A 21,334-nucleotide genomic window follows, 5' to 3' on the forward strand; every position below is an offset into this window, starting at 1 on the left:
CATTAATTAGCGAACATTTTGAAATACTTCTTTTTACACTACATTTGAGGTTAGATTTGTATCTAAAACCGCATCATCAGTCAACAATATCTTTAGCCATTTTCCATATAACTGCCCATGCGAAAAGATCAACTGCGGAAGATAGACATCAACGTGACTAAGTGATTGTCCCCGACTTTTATTAATGGTCATGACAAATGAAACAACAATGGAAAACTGTCGTCGTTGAAATTACTCAAAGGAATTCTTTTATTAGACAGGGTCAATGATAACCCTGAGATAAAAACCTTATCAACGTATGTTCCCATCCTTGTAATTATCAATCTTGTTTCATTACACAACCCTAAATTTTGGTCCACATTCCTCAAAAGCATAACAGGAACCCCCATTGTCAATTTCAATATATGATTTGGAAGCCCATATGAATTGATCGTGTTTAATATGCAATTATTCTTTGTTTTATTGGTGCAAAATACGCAATTATTCTAATCAACTCAATTAATTTGAGAAATATATCATTATAGAATATAATGTACCATTAAAATGCTGACATGAATATTTAGATGAGGTTTTTTTTTTTTTGAAGGGTAGATGAGGTTAGATAGTTCATAAATAAACTAAAGTACATTCTGAAATTGTTATGATAATATGATTATATTTGTAAATAAGGTATTAATGTTCATCTTTTCGGAGGAGTCTTCTTATGATATAAAAATTCTTTCTCATACAAATCCCTTCCTCAAATCAGAAAAAGATTTTGATTTGCATAAATTATAGTGATCCATGAACCAACCAATATATTGTAGAAATTCTTCAATCCGGCCCAGCCATCCGTAAAATAAACTCTCCCATTTTTCTTTTCCACTTTCACCTCGAACTCATTTTGGCATGGATCACGAAGGATAACATACGGAGCAACTTGTAATCCAAACTGTCATGCAAAACAGCCAGGTAGCCTTCCCTTTCGCTAAAACAGAAAATATATAATTATAAGATGAGACGAATATATCAAGAATAGCATACATTCAAAAACTAAATCAGCCAGGTAGCTTTCCCTTTTGCTAAAACAGAAGATGTATAATTATAAGATGAGATTAATATATCAAGAATAACATACATTCAAAAAGTAAATACATGCATAAAAAATGAACTTACTCAAACACATATATTTGCAAATAGTCAGAAAACATCACCATCGTAAAGATTCATTAATATTTAGCGTTATCTTATCGCTAATTCCATACAAATTAGCATAAAAGATTGGAATAGACCAAGTGATTCAAAAATCTGCAAAACCTAAGTAATTAAGACTTGCTGACATAGGCTTTAGTGTATAAAAACAAAAAGATTCATAAAAATCAAACCAATTTGGCAAAATAAAAAGAGGCACACCTGTTATTTCTCTTGCTAACAATTATACAAATCATCAATTACTGACATGCTAACAGTGCTGCATTTTACCAAGTAAAAAAAAGGAACACTAATCTATTTATTACCTTGATATAGGATGACAAATAAAAGGATCATACCAGTATTGCAAAACAATCATGTTTATCATGCAAACAGTTTTCCAAAGAAGATAGCTTAAATCTATCTACCAAACAATAAAATAGGGTACTTAAAAAGAACCAAACATGTCAATTTTATTCTAAGAGTTTTAAGACACTCAAATGTTTTACACTATAGTTGCATAAGAACCAAATAAACTTGCTCAAACATGTTTATTTTTTCATTGTTGTGATGTTCATAATTGTGTCTTAACACCCATTCTGAAAATAAAAAGCAATGAACCTGTTTTGACGAAGACAAACCAAAACAATTTCCTAAAGTAAAAAGAAATGATATCGATAGGATCCGAAGAAAAAATACTAAATCAGCACTCCTAAAGACTAAAAAAAATACTAAATCATTGCTTATAGTTATACATTAGGTTTGTAATGAGATGCTTATAGTCAGTTACGTCACATGAAATATAATCAAGTTGTAAGAAGTATGTTTTTCTGCAAAAAGAAAAATAAGACCTTTGTTTGAAGGCTAACTGATGGAGCGACCAAATCAGCGCCAAAATTTGATGTTTTCCACACCAAAAGATTGGTCCATAAATCTGAACAAAACTAATCACATGATGGTTATTCCTTAAGTTCTTAGAGAGAAAATCATACTTAAACACAATCATAAACTTAACAAACCAATCAGAGGCAAGATGCCGCAGCAAAGAGAATTGACAACTATAAGTTCATATTTACAATAGAACTAAGCAAGTTCATGCATATGTATGTTTACCAATAGTTGGATAAGAAACTTTAGGGGACAGAAAGCAAATGATCTTGTTATATATTGAAGAAAAAAAACTATGCAAAACTAATATTGGTAAATATACATATAAGAAGAAAATTGTCATAAGACAAAAATGAGCAAGAATATATAAATACTAAGAAGAGAATCAAGTTTGTCAATTCAAAAATGCAATTGAAAGCCCTTCACATACATGCCAAGAAGACTTAACAAAGAAGTCAGCTACCCTCAACAATAAAACAAACAACATAAGCCACAATCCAAATCCTATTATTCCATTTGAAATAAAAAAAATTCTGATATATAGACAAATTTGAAACTTAAATCTTCATCAAGAACTTTCATTCCGTTGGGAATGTGTAGGCAACAAACTCATAGTAGCTAAACCCATGAAAGGAAAATGCATCATGTGTAGCATATTGCAATAACCAAAAACTCATAGGATTTGATAGTAATGCAATTAAAAAACACATAGATTTATAATAACCAAAAATCAAATTAAACAAACGCTCAGACTCTTATTTTAACCCCCAATTTGAAAATTCATAAACTGCAAAATTAACAAACCAAAACTCAATGGATGCTAAATCATTGACCTCATTAACATCACTCAACTGAGAATGAATGCCTAAAAATAAGAGTATAAAATGTGTTCAGTGAGCATAAATAGCATATAAATAGAGTCTATATCAAATAAAAAACCATCAATTAACATATGTCACAAACCATCTTTCGTCTTTAGCGTACATGAATTAGAGGGTATATCAGAGCCTTCACCATTAATCATACATGTGATTTTGGTGTTATTTTTTTCTTTATCAAATGTCATCCCAACATCAACATCTGAAATCTATCTCTATTATATATATTTGCCTTAATTTTTTTTGAAAAGTACACGTGGCACTTGCAAATGCAATTATTCATTTAATTCTTTTATGACAGAATATCTCTCTCATCAAAGAATATTTCTTCTTATTTTTTTGTGATTAAAAAAGTAAATGGTGACTAAAAAATGAATGATTTAATGGCGTGTAAATGCTATTAATTAACTTTCATTGCATTTTTTTAATTTGTTTCATAGTTAAACCTGAAAAAATGAACATATTTTTTTATCTTCTTCTTTTCCATATGTTCCTCCCAAGCTTTAACACCATTCTTTTTTTCTCTTCAGGTTGTTAGGGAGCATATTTTAAATCACGATCATATTTTCAATCACAAAGATATGATATAGTAAAAATCAATTAGATGAAAATCATAGTCTCAAGTGTAACAAGGTAAGTGGATTTAAATATTTTATTTTCTTAGATTATTGACGGTGTCAACGTGTTAGTATTGGTTTGAAACCCGTATTTGTGTAAATGTTCATAAATGCGTGCTGATCGTTCTTGCATTAGTATTTGTGTACAGAAAGTTTTAACCACTATTTAATAGAGATTTGTTATAAATATTACTTCAACCATAACCATTCCTCGCATCATTTCAACATTCAGTTATAGAATTCAAAATTATTTCAAAACAATCATGTTTGTTCATTTATAATTTGTATCCATTATTTTATAAAAAATATTTGTATTATTTTTCTTCATAGTGCTTATAAATAGTGTCTCATCCTTATTCTCTAAATATCACATATTTGTTTATGGTTCTTGACTACTCTCAGTTTGCAATTTATTTAAACCTATTATTTTATTTTTTAATCCTCTTTCTATCTCTATATTTTTATAGTCTTTTTGCCAAAAAAATTGATCAACTTTTCTTCTTTAGCAACAGTTGAAATATATATGGGTTGCTCTTCGACCAATTGTTCTTTGGTTTTAACTGGATTTTATTAATTTCTTATTTTTCCAGTTATGTGGATTCAATCAAAGATGAAGTGCAAGGCTGCAATAAGTGAAGTTTGACTACATGGATTTGTTGAGTTCCTCTCAACAATAGAAAGGATTTGTAGAGTTGAATATTTTACAAAACTAATAAAAGTTGTAAAAAAATTTTACATTGAGTTGTATATTTTAATCAAGCTTTATATTTTTAGAGTTGTATATATTAAAAATTTGATTCAAGTGTCTGATGTTATATGAATTTTAAGTAGTTTTATCTGCATTGAGATTGTAAAAATGCTAGCAGTAAATATTGATATTGTTGCAAGTGTCTAACTAATAACACGTATGACGAGTTATGATTGTTCGAATATAAACCAATCTTTATCTTTATTATAAACATTTGCCTTCCTTTAAATCAAGAGTACATGTGGCATCTTCACATTCTTCATCTTATTTAATGTTTTTTTATCATCCAATCGAATTGAATCATGACCCATTTCTCGAGACGCATAATCACGACTTCTAACTCTAAATGAATGTTCCAGTTAATGTAATTAATGGCTTCCTTTTGCAACTAATTACTAACATTTATCATTACAAAAACATTAATTTATTTTTTAATGATATTACATTTAATGATGTTCTTTTTTTTATCAATTCAATATATTAAAGATATCACTTTTCAACTATGATAATGAATAAAATATTATATCTTTCATTTGTAAATAATATTCAAGATAGTTTTCGTATTTAAAATAGCAAATTATAGATATTTTAAGCATATTTTTTAACAAGCTTTTTAGGCTAAAAATTTATTAAGAAAAAAATGACAAATAAAAAACTAAAGGACATAAACCTAGCCAAATAAACAATTATGGACATAAACCGAATTCAAAGAAAGAGGCAACATAATCTTTTCCATTAATTTCAGTGATTGTCTTTGTCCCAATTATCTTTACTGTCACCTTAAATTTCATTTAAAGATATTTTGACATTTAATCAAATTAACTTTTTACGCGCAAAAATGTAGGAGAATGGACATGAAATGAAATTAATTTGCCATGAAAATTTATATGTATGCAATAATTATAGCTTACATATTTTTTGTTTTACATCATGAGAATTGATATAAAATTTTGGGGTGTATTTTTTTCATGTGATTTGAAAAATTTATGTGCGAAAATTAAGGTTTTTTTCTCTCTATAAAATAAATAAAAAATTAAAAAATATTGATAGAATCTAAACTAGGCACAAGATATGCAAATAAGAGATAAAAAAAAAACAAATATATAACATGTACCAACATTTTTTTTGAAGGATAACATGTACCAACATAGCAGCTATAATTTAATAAGGGAGCAAAAATTAGTAGAATCGGTGTCTATGTTCCACATAAGAAACATCATTCAAAGCAAGACTTTTTTGTTTTTCTCTATAAAGAATGATTTGGTGGTGTATAAAAAACATTGATTAAGTTCATATTATTTCTTTCCATAAAAAAGTTCATATTATTTGTAGAAGCAAGAAAATAAAAAACAAGGGTGATAAGAAGGGTCAAAGAAAAAAGTTTTTTTTTTATTTATATATAAGGAATGATTGAATTAATGGTACATAAAAAACATTATTTAAGTTCATATTATTTATGAAAAAAATAAAAACATTTGTGATGAGAAAAAAATAAATTACTCATACTTTTTTTATCTACTCATATGTTTTTAAAAACAACTTAATACTTTTTTTTCATTTTCACATGATGTAATTTTTTTATAAAATATATTATTAATTAATTTTGCAGCAAATTTTGGATCCATACGTTAATTTAGTGATTTTCTTGAATTTTTTTCTATAGATATTGATTCTAATTCCACCATTCTTCACACAATTCTGATATTGAACCAAAGAACTCAAAATTATTTTCCATTTTATTGTATTTTTGAGTTTTCAACAATACTCACTATTTGTAAAAAAAAAAAAAAACTTACTACTCTCATTTTTTCAGTGGGCCCAAAATCATTAATCTTAGAGTTTCGTTGTTCGTCTTTTGTTTGTTTTTGATGTATCAAACTGTAAGAGCATCCCTAATGGAGACCCCCAATTTTGAGTTTTTAAACGAGTCTCCCATGTACATATCATTCATTTATAATTTTTTAATAAAAGTACATAATAAGTAATCCAATGGAGATCCTCTAACAAAAAGTCTAAATGGTTCCCAGCAATAACTCTTCATCATTTACATTTCAACACTAACATATTATTTTAATAAAAAGTATTGTCGGGTCCAATTAAGAATTGGGGGTCTTAAGTGAGACTCTCGGTATTAGAAGACCCTCAAAAAAAATTTCTCATGGGATACCTATTAGTTACCGTATCTTAAATGGTGAGGACCTCATCGTTGGCGATGCTCTAAGCATCTATTTTTACTAGACATCTATTGTCGCTGTGTATTCGTTAGTGCACATGTTTGTCTTCATTTTCAGTTATTGAAGTGTCAAACAAGCACATAATAAGAAATAGTACGAAAAACATTGGGAAGAAGAATATAATAAATAGTACGAAAAATATTGGGAGGAAGAGATAAATAGAGAGAGAAAATTAAATGAGGTGTTGAATGAGTATTTGAAAATAATTGGTGTTCAAATATAAGAGTTTTTTTTTTTTTGAAGGACAAATATAAGAGTTGTTAATGATATCATTAAATCAAGTTAAAATGAAAGGTGTGAATCTTAGGTGGGTTGGTAGTGGTTTCAAAGAGGGATGTTTTTTTATTTCTTTTATGAAAAGAGAGAAAGTAAATTAGAAAAAGAAATAAGATGAAAAAGGAATTTGAACATATAGAAATAATAAGGGAAAATAATAACTTGCTGTTAGTGTTATGAGTTTGTTGAAGGAGTTGGAGATTAGTCGGTAACTATACTACCAAAATATTACACTTATTAAAAAAACTCCATATCAATTTTAAATATATAATAAACATGTATTTTGTTAACTTTTTTTTTTAGCAAATGTATTTTGTTAACTTAGTATAACACATCTACGTTTTTCTTTTGTGAGATCCCGCAAAAGACCAAAGGTGAAGATTTTTTTTAATAAATGAATAGAATGTAAAGCATAAAAGAGAAAGGCATGACGTCTCAACTAGATTGGAACTTGATAACTAACTTTCTTCTTTGGCCATACTCTAAAAAAGGCGAAGAAATTTGAAATAATAGATGTTAAAAAAATAGTCTTGATAAAAAAAATTGCACGAAAGTGAATGAAATCAAAAATATAAAATTTAAGATAAAAAAAAGTTAAACAAATAACATCCAAAAAATAACAAAATAAATCATTATAATGTTGGCAATTCTCATGGAGCTTACATTGGGTTGTATCATCGTATTAGACTATATGAGAAACATTACATCTTCTTTCAAAATATCTAGGCACGTATATATGAGTCATCTCACATATATGTTATTCAACATCTACTATTCCATCAATTCTAGAACTTTAAATTTGCTTATATGAACCACATAATATGAACCACATAATATGAACCACATACATCATTAATTGAATGAACCTAAAAAGTTAAATTTGCTTATATTTAGGACCGGAGGGAGTACTTGACATATTAACATCTATCCCCCAAGTGTGCGGTTCTCTATGTCCGTAATTATATGACATAGTCAAATAAGGTCAAACGGAGGCACAACAGATAAAAAAAGTGGGTTGGTGGTGATTTAATGAAGAGATATTTATGTTCCTTTCTTTCATGAGAAAAGAGAAAGAAAATTAGAAAATGAAAGATGATGCAAAAGAAATTTGAGATTGAGATAAATGACACCGGTAAAAAAAATGTGTTTTGTCCCTGAGGTTATAAAGAATAAAGTGAGTCAAATGAGTTGGAGATTTTTGAGTAATTAACTTCCCAAAAATTAGACTTAATAAAAAAAACACAATAACATTTAAGAAATTCTAATAATTAGGCACATATTCCGTTAATTCAGCATAATACATTAGAGTTTTTCTATGGTTAAATCTCACCAAAGACACAAAGTGAAGAAATTCAAAATAATAGGGATTAATAAAAAAAAATGCATAAAAATGAAAAACAAAAAATTTAAATTTAATATAAAATTAAACTTATACTCTTACATTGGTCATTTCATTTATATGTGTCTCAACATCTACTATTGTATCTATTGTGGAACTTTAAATCACAATTGACTTTTTAACATATCTTCCTTAAGTGTGAGACTGTTTGCGTCTCTGATCTGGTAACATAACCAAATAAGGTCAGAAGGAGGCATAACGTGGTTAAACAGGTGGATTGATGGTGATTTCATGGAGAGAGGTTTATAATTCTAACTTTCACAAAAAGAGAGAAATGAAATTAGAAAAAGAAAGAATATGAAAAAGTAATTTGAAAATCAGAGAAATGATAGGAAAAAAATAGTGAGTGTTTCATCCGTGGAAGTATTGAAAATAGATCGAGTTATTGGTAATTTTATGGTTTAGTTGCAGGAGTTTGAGATTTACGAGTGATTATTCTACCCAAAAATAAATAAACTCAATAAGAAAATGTCACATAATTTTAAAATATCACTTTATCAGCTCAGCAAAACACATGCATTTTTTTCATTGTTAGATCTCACAAAAAGCGAAAGTGAATGTATTTTAAATAATAGTGAATGACTTCCAATAACGTATATTTAATATAAAAAAAATTAAGCAAACGAAATCCAAAAACTAACAAAACAATTCATCACGATGTCCAGAGTTCTTAGAGTGCCTACAATGAGTTTAATGATCATATTTGACCAAGAGAAACCCCACACGTGAAATTCACACAACATCTAAACTCAAAACCTTAAGATTTTGCGTATATTAGTCTTCTCACTTATATGTTGCTCAATATCTACTCTTTCATATAATCATGAAGTTTAAATCAAACATGACACATTAACGTCTTTCCCTCAAGTGTGAGACTATTTATATTTCTGATATGATGAGATAATCAAATAAGCATAAAGGCACAACAAGGTAAAAAAAAATATGGTTGGTGGCGAATTCATAGAGGGGTGTCTTTTTTACTTTTTTTTAATAGAAAAGAGAAAGTAAATTAGAAAAAGAAATAAGATGAAAAAAGAATTTGTGCAAGAGATAAATGATTTGCTGGTAATTTTATGAATTTGTTGAAGGAGTTGGAAATTATTGGGTAATTATGCTACCATAATAAGCATGTATTTTATTAACATAGCAGAACACGTCTACATTTTTTCATTGTCAAATCGCACCAAAGACCAAAAGTGAAGGAATTAAATACAATAGTGGTTAAATAAAAAATTGCTTGAAAGTGAATGACATCCCAAAACCAAAATTTAAGATAAAAAAATTAAACAAATGACACCAAAAGCTAACAAAACAAATCATCATAATGTTGAGACTTTCGTGGGAACCTTTATTCGGTTGTATCATAACATTAGGTTAAAAGCAAGCACACAAGTAAGATTGACATCACAACTTCACCCAAAATCTTAAGACATTAGATATACGAGTCATCTCATTTATATGTTTCTCAACATCTACTATTGCATTCAATGTGTTATTTTAACTCACACTTGACACATTAGCATCTCTCCGTTAAGTATGAGACTCTCCGTGTCTGCGATCCACCACCACGAACCACTTTCGCTCCCAAAAAATGTTGAAACGGATATGATATCACCATTGGGACTTATGGGGAGCCAACACTTGTGTGAATCGACACAATGTAGAAAAAGCAATCACACAAGTGAAAATGATGTTACATCTTCATCCAAAATTTTAAGACTTAAGTATATGATTTATTTTTCACTTATATGTTCTTCAACCTCCAATATTTTATCCAATGTTGAGATTTAACTGACACTTGATGCACCACAATATTCTCTACATTGAGGATGACGAAATTCTAGCCCGTGCTTGGCACGGGTGTCCATACTAGTATTATATAAATTTAGGACCTATTTCATGTCCCAATATAGAAGTAATTTTCTCTTCTCTTGGTGTTGACATGTGGCGCTCTTTCTCAAACATTTGGATTTCAATTAAGTATTTTTTTCAATTGACATGTGGCACTCGGAAGCAAACCAAAGCAATTTCATGTGTTTGGCAATTAATGGAGCTAATGAATTAATGAAATGAACTACTTTTTATTTTTATTTTCATATAATAATAATAATATTATGAGACTTTATTATGTTAAAATCATACCAATGATTTTTTATTTAAAGTGCCATTAAAACAATTAAATACAATATGATTTTCTTAAAAATAGGAAAAAATAAAAAAAAAACGTTTCGTTGAGGCAAATTCATCAAACGGACAAAAAAAAGCAATTTATTTTATTGTTCTTTTTGTGTACTTTAATAACGTATCAAAAACAGACAAAACAAAAAAATTATATTATTGTGTTCTTTAAAAAGGCAAAAACGTTTCATTTTGTTGGCCAACAATAGATGTGGTAATTTTACCAAACTACCATGTGAAAAATACTATAAATTAGACATATGAATTAGCAAATTTTTCATATCAAAACTCCGCCTCTCTTTCTATTTGATTTTTTTTTTTCTAGTGTTTCTTCTTCCTACCTCTTTACAATCCAAATGACACCGAGAATTGATTTCGTTTTTGATATATGTTCCATTGTGGTTTGTGAGAGATATGAACAATGACCAATTGTCTTACTCAACAAAAATGGTTGTTATGGATATTAAGGTTGTTTGACACTATTTGTTTTGTTAGATTTGTTAAATTTTTTTATATATAGCAAATAGTTTGTTTGTTTTTTGTTTGTCAGTTTTTTTTTTTTTTATTATTGTGTATCAACAGAAATGGTTCTTATGGATATTAAGGTTTTTTTTTTTTTTGGTTACGATATTAAGGTTGTTTGACACTATTTGTTTTGTTAGATTTGTTAAAATTTTTTATATATAGCAAATAGTTTGTTTGTTTTTTGTTTGTCAGTTTTTTTATTATTTTTTTTATTATTGTGTATCAATTAATAGTGTAAAATAATATGCCTAAGGCTCATGGATAAAGCCGCTCTAACTCTTCTATAAAAAAAAGCCGCTCTAATTCAGTTATTTAATACACAGTTTGTCTTTTTTTTTAATCAAGAAAAATAGATCCACATAAATATTGATTGATAGCTAACCAACATAACAAGTATACATGAGTGCTGGTTTCAAAAAATAATGGACTTGAAAAAATGTCATATACTTAATTAATCAATAATGAAGGAAATTTTCTCTCAAAAAAAAATAATGAAGGAAATTTGGAAAGGCACAGAAAAATAGTGGAATTTGAGGCATATGATATAGTAGTAAATTAGTGTATAATCTATCTACACGTTTTCTATATCAGCCACTAAAAAAAAAAAAAAAACTAAACCTCATTCTTCATTTTTTTGCTATGTCAGATTTAATGGACATTTAGTTTCTGTTAATTTCGTTAAATGGTGTATTCTTTAGTCTATTATATAAGTTAATGTGAGATATTTGAAATTAACAAAAAAGATCTTCTATATAATTTTTTATTCTATATAATTTTTTTCCTCTTTTAATTACACCGGAAATACATTATTCAAATATATCACATTTTACTTATATGCAAGTATGAGAAGGAACTAAGTGAAAATCGGGTATAATTGGTCTAAACAGAAAAAATTATTTTATTTTAGCTAATTTTATTTAATAGTGTAGCAAGGTGAAGCTGTGAAAAGAGAGAAGAAGTGTTCGATTGTAAAAGAAAAAGGAGTTCTAAGTGAGCGTATAAAGAAATATTAATTTTTTTTATTGATACAATTGCAAATCATAGCATTCAAGACGGAAATTAAACGATCAATTGAGTCAACACTAATTTTGGAGAGATATTTTGCATTTAATGATAAGGGAAAAAAAAAGAAATACGTGTGGCAAATTATTTTCAAAATTAACGTGACATGACAATTTTTGGAATCAAAGAAGTGTTGAGGCTTTTTCTTCAAATGTATATATGATAATGCAAACCCCGCCAGAACTTTTTTAGTCACACGACAGGTAGACTAAACCAAGCATTCTAATTTGGCATTTGATGCTATTATTTTTGTTTATCTATTCAGTACACATATTATACTGTTATTTAAATTGAGATGATTGGTAAATTATTTACTACACGTGTTTAACACTCATTTATATTATTAAACTCATTAAACATCCATTTAAATTGGTCAATCTTCAATTGCTATTTTTAAAGTTAAAAGTTTTTTTAAGGGAGAGTTAAAAGTTTTTAATAGACCAACGTTTTCGGTAGGATACATAAATCAATTATCTTTCTTGGCGAGTAGTGGTAACTAATCATAATTATTATGGTTAATTTCTTCTCTCAAAAAAAATTATGGTTAATTTCTTTCCATTTTAAATTATTTTAGTATCATCTAATAATGAATTTGATGTGATTTATGGTTGTTGATATACCTTTTTTTTTTATATCTCTATCTCTATCTCTATTATAAACATTTACCTTACTTCAAATCAAGAGTACATGTGGCATCTTCACATTCCTCTTATCATTTAATGCTTTTTTTTTACCTTTTTTAACTTATTTCAAAGGGAATATTCTATAATTTTTTAATACACACATATTCAAATTTCAATCTTCATTCAAAATAAATGAAAATGTTATACACCTTTAATTATCTTTTATGGAAAAATCGATGGCAATAATGTCCAAATAATTTTATTTTAACCAAATTAAGCACCAAATAAATGAAATAATATCTAAAATCTCACTTTAATTTCACGTTATATATATATGATTTTTTTTTACCAAATGTGTATATATGGAACTTTTGTTAAAGATGAAAATAACATTTATAATCAATTATTATTGCTTCTTTTTACGGTATTGTCGATTAAGTAGATGAAGCAAAATATATTTATCCTTGATTATTTACTCAATCAATCAAATCAAATCATATATCCTTTGTTTTAATTTTAAACTAATCAGAGTTAAACAAATAATCAAAGTCCTTTATAGGTAAAATCGTACATTACCCAAATGAGCCAATCAAATTATAGTATAATGTCACCTTTTAATATGTAAAGCAATTAGAGTGTAACATGTGTCACCTTTTAGGTTGTTAGCCAATCAAATGTTTTAGGAGTAGCCAGTTTTGCATCATACTTTTTATTTGTTCATGATCTCATTTGCTTTTATTATGTTGCTATATAAAGATATGTTTCTTTCATTATTTTCACTTGCACATTTCTTCCAAATAGTGTTGTCAAACTCCAAAAAATTGTCATGACACCAATATCTAATAACATCTCAGAGATCAACTCGGTCAAAGAATCATGGAGCGAGTTGTTCGAATCATGCCCATTCTTTCTAGATATGATTCTCATGGATGAATCTATGTTTGTATTTTTATTTGTTTGTATTTTCAATTTTCAATGTAATATAATTCATGCCAATATGCAAAGAAGTTGATATACAAATTTGAGCAACAATTAAAAAAGAGAAAGGTGTATTTTGTGAGTAACTTTGGTTGTTATGTAAATCTCAATTAGATTGTATCGAACAAAAAAGAATGAATACAAACTCAATTGTATAAGTTTTCCAAGACATTTTTATTTTCATTTCTATTTCAATCTGGATCAATTGTAATTATATTGTGATTGACAAATTCTGTATTTTGCAATCTTTTCTTTGGCGTTTGTTTATTTTAATAATTTTAATTAATGATATGTATAACATATGTCGAACAAATTTATATGATAAGTATCAATTTATTTTATTTAGGAATTAATCTTGATCCTTGATTATTTACTCAACCAATCAAATTAAATTGTATATCGATCCTTTGTTTTAATTTTTAACTAATTAGAGTTAAACAAATCGTCATAGGTCTTTATTGGCAGGGGTGGCCCTGAGGGTGGCGGAAGGGGCATAAATCCATGGCAACAATTTTGTAGGGGGCATCAAAATTATTAATTTTACGTAGTAGTTAGTACTATATAAATATATTTCTTTTTAAATCGCTGATTAATTCGATTGAAAATATATTTTTAAAGAACTTTGATTATTAATGAATCTTTTGCAATAAAAAATACAAGAAGAAAGACATTTAAATAATTAAAAAGGCACAATTTTATTAATTCACCAAGGCAATAAAAATCTTAGGACCGACCGACCCTGTTTATTGGTAGAATTATACATTACACAAGTGAACCAATCAAATTATAATATAATTGTCACCTTTTAATATGTAAATCAATTAGAGTGTAACATGTGTCACCGTTTAGGTTGTAAGTCAATCAAACGTTTAAGGATTAACCAATTTTGCATCATATTTTTTATTTGTTCATGATGTAATTTGCTTTTATTTATTTTTCTATATATAATGTATGTTTCTTTCATCATTTTCACCTGCACATTTCTTCCAAACAGTATTGTCAAACTCCAAAAAATTGTCATGACACCAAGATCTGATAAAATCGCTGAGATCAACTTGGTCAAAGAATCATGGAGCGAGTTGTTCGAATCATTCATGTTTGGTTCGTTTATAATGTCAACTGTGTCACACACCCACTCTATTTATATATGCTTCTCATGGAACCATCTATTTGTATATATTGAATTTAATTTTTTCCCGACATTTTAAATTAATCTAATTTTGTATTTTTATTTGTTTGTATTTTCAAGGTAATATAATTCATGCAACTATACGAATAAGTTGATATAAATTTTTTGATCAATAAATAAAAAAGAGAAAGCTGTATTATACGAGTAACTTTGGCGGTGATGTAAATCTTAGATTGTATCGAACAAAAAAGAGCGATACAAACTCAATTGTATAAGTTTTCCAAGACTTTTTTTATTTTCATTTTAATTTCAATCTGAATCAATTATAATTATATTGTGATTTACAAATTATGTATTTTGCAATCTCCTCTTTGTCGTTTGTTCATTTTAATAATTTTATTGACATGTATAACATATGTCGATATGATTTAAATGTTAAGCAACTTATTTTAATTTATAACATATTCAGCGGATTTTATTTAGGAGAATTATACGGTTCAATGTTTGGCCGATTTATCTCTCCTTAATTATAAGTCCTATTTGAATGATTTATGTGTCCAAAAATATAAGCTAAATTTACAATTTACTAGGTGTATGATTTTATCAAGTATACTCCTTACCAATACTACACTTTTATATTTTTTTTAGAGAATATTATATTTTTATCTTGATATGTGAAAAATTAAAGTTAAACATTAAATGACAATAAGTATTTTCCATAAAAATTATACAAAGGGCACATATGTCTGAATACTAGTGTATGCGCGTAAGAAAACAATAGCTTAAGTAAAACAGAGATAAATTCAAGGCTACCTAACAAAGTAGACACACCAGAGAGCTTTTCACTATTTTTATTAGACGGACAAATGCACAGCGGATGAATACAAGAACCAACAAAGGCAACACGCCTGCACCCAAAAATCATGAGGCCGAGGTGTACACTAGGTTGCCTTAATCAATGACCAAACCCAGCAAAGTACCACGACAAACCGTGGTGCTTCCTACACGAGAGTACCCTGTCTCACAACCTAATGCCCATAAAGATCCTCTAAAAAATCGCAGTTGCACAGCAGCAAAGCTGCACTACAACAGGCCGAAATACCTGCTACTACAAAACAGAAAAGCCAATCGGACGCAGCAACAATTATGCACACACAGAAGCCTCCCAGCCAGCGGCTACATCAAGTAATAGCAGCGCAAAACTGACACCGACACACCCACAGATAATACAAACATCATACGTTTAATGCAGGACCTACTTTCAATGCCACAAAACTGTCATATATAGCTTTCCACTATGTATATCTTGATTAATTTGTTCACATTTTCTGTTCTTTAATTGATTAATTTTTGACGTTATCTAGATTAGTGAGCATTCATGACATCATTTTGTAGCAGTTCCTATATCTATTTATTTTCGCGTTAAATAAATAATGGCTTGGGAAATCCTTTACTAATAAGCTTATTTTTTTAGTTTGAGTTAAGCTGAAAGAAGCTTTTTTCGATTAAGAATTGAGTCATAACTTCAATGTCATTTTTTCCGTTGCATTGCATATATTCTCTTACTATCATTTTTCTTTAGGTGTTAATATTAATTTTGTGACTTTACATTTAATATGCAGATATGCGTATCGGTGATGATGACTTGAAGAACCTGTGTTTGATTGAAATTGAAATGTTGTTTTAGGAAAACAGACGGTTGCTTACTGATTTCAAATCTATGCCCAGGCCAAACGCAGCAGACATGCCAACTTTCACAAACAAGCTTATCGTTGATGAGCTACATTACAACAAAGATGAACTGGAAAAGACACCCACAGATATGTTACTGATGCTGACTGATTAACAAAGATGTGTGCATGACAAGATCATGGAGTCCATTGGTTCTGACGACGGTGGTTTCTTTTTCTTATATGGTTATAGTGGTACTGGAAAACCTTTATATGGAATACATTCTCGGCTGTTGTTAGATCGAAGGGGTTAATTGTATTGAATGTTGCATCCAACGGTATAATAGCTCTTTTATTACCAGGTGGAAGAACCGCGCACTCGACGCTGAAAGTCCCTATTGAGATTAATGAGGCATCATCTCTTACGATGGAAAAGGACAGTCCTAGGGCAGACCTGGTGCGTGCTACAAAGTTGTTAATTTGGGATGAGACTCCAATGATGCACCGATGGTGTTTTGATGCAGTTGACCGATCATTGCGTGATATCATGTCCAAGAATGATCCCCTAAACGAGTTTAGACCTTTTGGTGGAATGACAGTAGTTTTAGGTGGTGATTTCAGGCAGATATTGCATGTTTTCCGAAAAGGAACGAGGCAGGATATTGTTGATGCCTCAGTCAATTAATCAAAGATATGGGCTTATTGTAATGTGTTGAGGCTTACTGTTAATATGAGATTGGGTGCATCTTCGGTACATGCAGAGCAGGAAGAAATTGCTAATTTTGGCAAGTGAATACTCTCAATTGGAGACGGCAACTACGCTTCAGATAAGAATGGTGAAATGAAGGTAAAAATTCCTGAAGATTTGCTCATTTTAGACACAACAAAGCCGTTGATGTCACTTATAGACTTTGTGTATCCCGATTTAAATGATAACCTTAGCGACCCGCTATTTTTCCAATAAAAGGGAATACTCGCACCAATGTTTGATTCAGTCGAGCATGTTAACGAATATATGATGTCCCTGATTCCAGGTGAAGAGAAAGAGTATTTAAGCTTTGATTCTTTTTGTCGATCGGGTGAAAATTCTGATGTCCAGAGTGAGTGGTTCACAATGGAATTTATTAATGGTATTAAGAGCTCTGGAATTCCAAATCACCAGTTGAAACTAAGGGTGGGATGTCCTGTTATGCTGATGAGAAACATCGATCAGGCCAATGAACTGTGTAATGGTACGAGGCTGACAGTTACACATCTAGGGAAGAGCACGATAGCTGCTACCGTAATTACAGGAAAAAGGGCAGGTACTAGGGTATTCATTCCCAGGATGGATCTTATTCCGAGTGATCGAGGACTACCCTTCAAATTCAGGCGCAGGCAATTTCCATTGACGTTTTGTTTTTCAATGACAATAAATAAAAGTCAGGGTCAATCTTTGTCTCGAGTGGGAGTTTATCTTCCTAAGCCCGTGTTCACGCATGGACAACTCTATGTCGCTGTCTCTCGAGTTACTTCTAGAAAAGGTTTGAAGCTGCTCATCTTGGATGAAGATAATAATGTTTGCAAGGAGACCGCAAATGTTGTGTATCGTGAAGTTTTTCAAAAAGTATGATCGTTATGTTTTAGAATTGTTGTTGCTATAATTTAAAAAACTAAAGTTGTGTATTGTTTGGAAGTCGTTTTTTTTAAAATTTCTTTATAAGGTGTACTGGTCATTACATGACTTGCAATTTCTATATAAGCATATCCTCCTGCCATTGACTTTTAATTGATGCATTTTTCAGGTATAACAATACCCGGAACTTTTTTTTTTTACATCGTTGTTACCCTAAAATACAATATTTACATCAGACCATTGGTTTTGTAAAAAATAAAAACAAATAACAATCGGCTTTTCTGTAGCCCAAACTATATTTATACACACCCATAAAAAATTTAACGTTTGCATTCACAGACTAGGTGTATACATCTGACAATGACTATTATATAATTTTTTTTTTAGTTTTTATGATTAATAAAATACATTATGTCAACAAATAATAATATACAGTACGTCAGCGTATTTTTGCAAAAATACTATATATAATAAGTTTAACAATGAGTACATCTTATACTACAAATAATTAGTATAAGTATAAAACCAAATACTTTAATCGTTATGTGCAATGTTTAGATATTTTAAAATATATACAAAATTAACATATATATTTTTTCCATATCTAATTTAAATTATAACCCCACTTATAACTTTAAGATAACATAATATAATATCTATACATTTGATTAAAAAAGCTTTTTATTTCCCCGTGCTTGGCACGGGTCACTATACTAGTTTATAAATAACCAACAGGTTTACTTCATATAATTTGCTGAAAATCAATGATAAAAATCAGATTTTTTTCATAATTTATTAAAGTATAATTGCTTACACCATCAAAGTCAATCATTAAAATATGCATATTTAGTAAAGATTGATAGTAGACATATTAATATGCATTAATGTCCTTACCAATCATACATATAGGAATTCACTAACATAAATACTAATTCCTTTTCAAATGCATCTAGACTAAAAAGTAATAATTTGAAAAGAAGTAGCGTGCAAATCAATTGAGACAACATTAGAAACATTGTATTGACTTTCTTCATGGCTCAAACGGTTAAGGAGTATGCTATTATGCAGTGTATATTTTCCTGGAGTCAATGATAGAAACATATACCTTCTCAAAAAGTTTTCCAAGGGAGAGGCAAAAGTAAGATGAAAAACTTAAACTGATTCACAAAGAGTAATTTGTTTTACCTTTGTTGCTTATGTCTTCCACATCTAATGGTTATTGCTTGTTCTCATGAGTATTTGCCAAGGGTGAAACAATAAAAAGAAATGGAACCTATGTTATATAGGTTTGTGACAATAGCATTTAGCTAGCAAAATATACATTCCTACGCAAGCGCTTTCATTAGATAACTAAATTATAAATGTTCAACGACAATATCCATAGTTGAGAATGGCAATTCCTAAATAAAAATGATAGAAACATAAGAAGCAGGTTGATAAAAGGACAACCGAAAAGAATTACTCCTATTAATCTACATAACCACATAGAAAATTAGACTGAAAACACAAAAAATCAACGTTTAAAAAGGCAAGACATATCTCTTAACTAAATGATAAGAAGACATATTTGTTAAAGTTTGTCAGCATTGATTCCATCCAATCAACAAAAGGTCTATATTGGCTCCTTAAAACATCCTACACATTGACACATTACAAACTCTTAAGTAAACTTTAATGGATAATATAAACATTTGAATTGTGAAATTATGATTCAAATCTGAAAAACTCCAAATAAGCTTTGCAAGTTAACGTTAAAATTCAACTAAAAAACCAAATTAAATTAAAATCAACACATCGAATCTGATATTTTAACCATGAACAGAACATATGAATTCATTCCAAGCTTAGTCGGTTGATCTTTAATCCATGAACAAAACATATAAAATTGAGAATTTGTTTTGCCAAAAGGCTAATCATTTGAGGAAAGGTCAATATAAACCCAAAATTGGCAAAAACGTTAACCATCACCTTTGTCAAAGCTTCATCTCTTAATCTTTCAGTGGTTTATTTATATTAACTCAATTGAGGAAAGACTTTCACTATTCAATAAAAAAAATTCCTCTTAATAGATGTTCGTCTATATCGGCTTAGAAAAAGAGCAGTAATCGAAAGGGAAAGAGATAGTACCTTGGAGGAGAAATCAAAACCCAAAGACGGAGAGAGATGAAAACAATGAGATGAAGAACCTTTTTCACATCGCTAATTGAAACCGATTAATGTTTCTGAATTGGAAGGTTTCTGAAATCAAACCTTCTTGGACTCGGCGGTGGAGGAGAATCAGAAGGTATAGGCAAGAAACTGAAATCATTAATGATGAAGGAAGATTTGCCATCACTGCAACAGCAAAAATGAAAGTGGAAGTGGTGAACAAAATAGCTTTCATCAAAGTGAATGCTTTTTAGAGTCATTAATCCTCCAAATGCAACGTATATTTCACTAACTGCAGATGAGATGAGACGATACGCTGAACAGATACGTGATAGTTAAATCAAAAACCATTATTATACAAATAACAGAAGCATCACAAAAATAATATATGGCCATATCATGTAAAAAGAGAAAAAGAAATATGAATCTTACATGATGAACAAAGCATTTTATTTTAATCTTTTTTACAACCTGAATCTTACAACTTACAACCTTGAATCTTACAACCTGCACAAAAGGATTCAGAAGAAAAAAAAAACATAAGATCAAATAATTTTGCACAGAATCAGAACTAAAATTAGAAGAGATTGAAACCCTAAAAATGCATAAGAATTGAAAAACAAATTGTAATGATTTTGTTTTCTTGTGAGCTGAAATTGAAAATTGAAACCGTATGGGAGAGAGAGTTTAAGTTTGTGAGGTGAAAATGAAAATGGATTGGGAGGAGAGGAAGAAGAAGCTACCTTATGGGAGAGAGGTGGAGAAAGAGTTTGGGTTTGTGAAGACAAAAATGAAAATCGATTGAGAGAAGAGGAAGCAAAGTTGTTCTGTTCTGTTCTCAAAACCGACCTTACGCTCCTATTGCTCAATTTTCTCACGTTAAAACCGACCTTATGCTCCTATTGGCTAATTGGCTAAAACCGACATTATACGGCTGTTTTCAAAACAATTTGAAATTGGAGCCAAAGAAGTGGCATTTCAGTAAACAAATCAAGTTAATCCTAGGGTTGTGCTAGGGTTTGCTTGCATTTTGTTCTTTCATTTGTATAGTAAGATGAGCACACACGTTGCCTCACTTGAGACTCTTCCTCATCCACTATTCATTAACTTCCCTCACTTTTGTTTTGAGACTTTTGCATTTGTCTTACCTTCATCTTCCTTTCCTCACAACTTCACTATTGTTTCGTAAGAGGTAA

At 29.4% G+C, this 21,334-nt stretch overlaps 1 long non-coding RNA gene across 16 annotated transcripts; it reads right to left on the bottom strand.

Moving 5' to 3' along the window:
- Positions 1–635: 635 nt before the first annotated feature.
- LOC146902117 (uncharacterized) lies at positions 636–21,244 on the bottom strand. Of its 16 annotated transcripts, none has more exons than XR_015021899.1 (6): positions 20,882–21,047; positions 20,571–20,645; positions 19,176–20,324; positions 3,043–3,138; positions 2,022–2,104; positions 636–967 (listed from the first exon to the last, which is right to left on the bottom strand). It is a non-coding gene; the product is annotated as an uncharacterized LOC146902117 (long non-coding RNA). The 16 variants fall into 16 exon arrangements; XR_015021896.1 differs by having other exon boundaries at positions 2,022–2,114; XR_015021900.1 differs by having other exon boundaries at positions 3,022–3,138.
- Positions 21,245–21,334: the final 90 nt, after the last annotated feature.

Source organism: Medicago sativa, chromosome 8 (genome assembly GCF_051527215.1).
Source record: "Medicago sativa cultivar Bolivia chromosome 8, Bolivia_mono, whole genome shotgun sequence".
In the NCBI taxonomy this organism is placed as follows: Eukaryota; Viridiplantae; Streptophyta; class Magnoliopsida; order Fabales; family Fabaceae; genus Medicago; species Medicago sativa.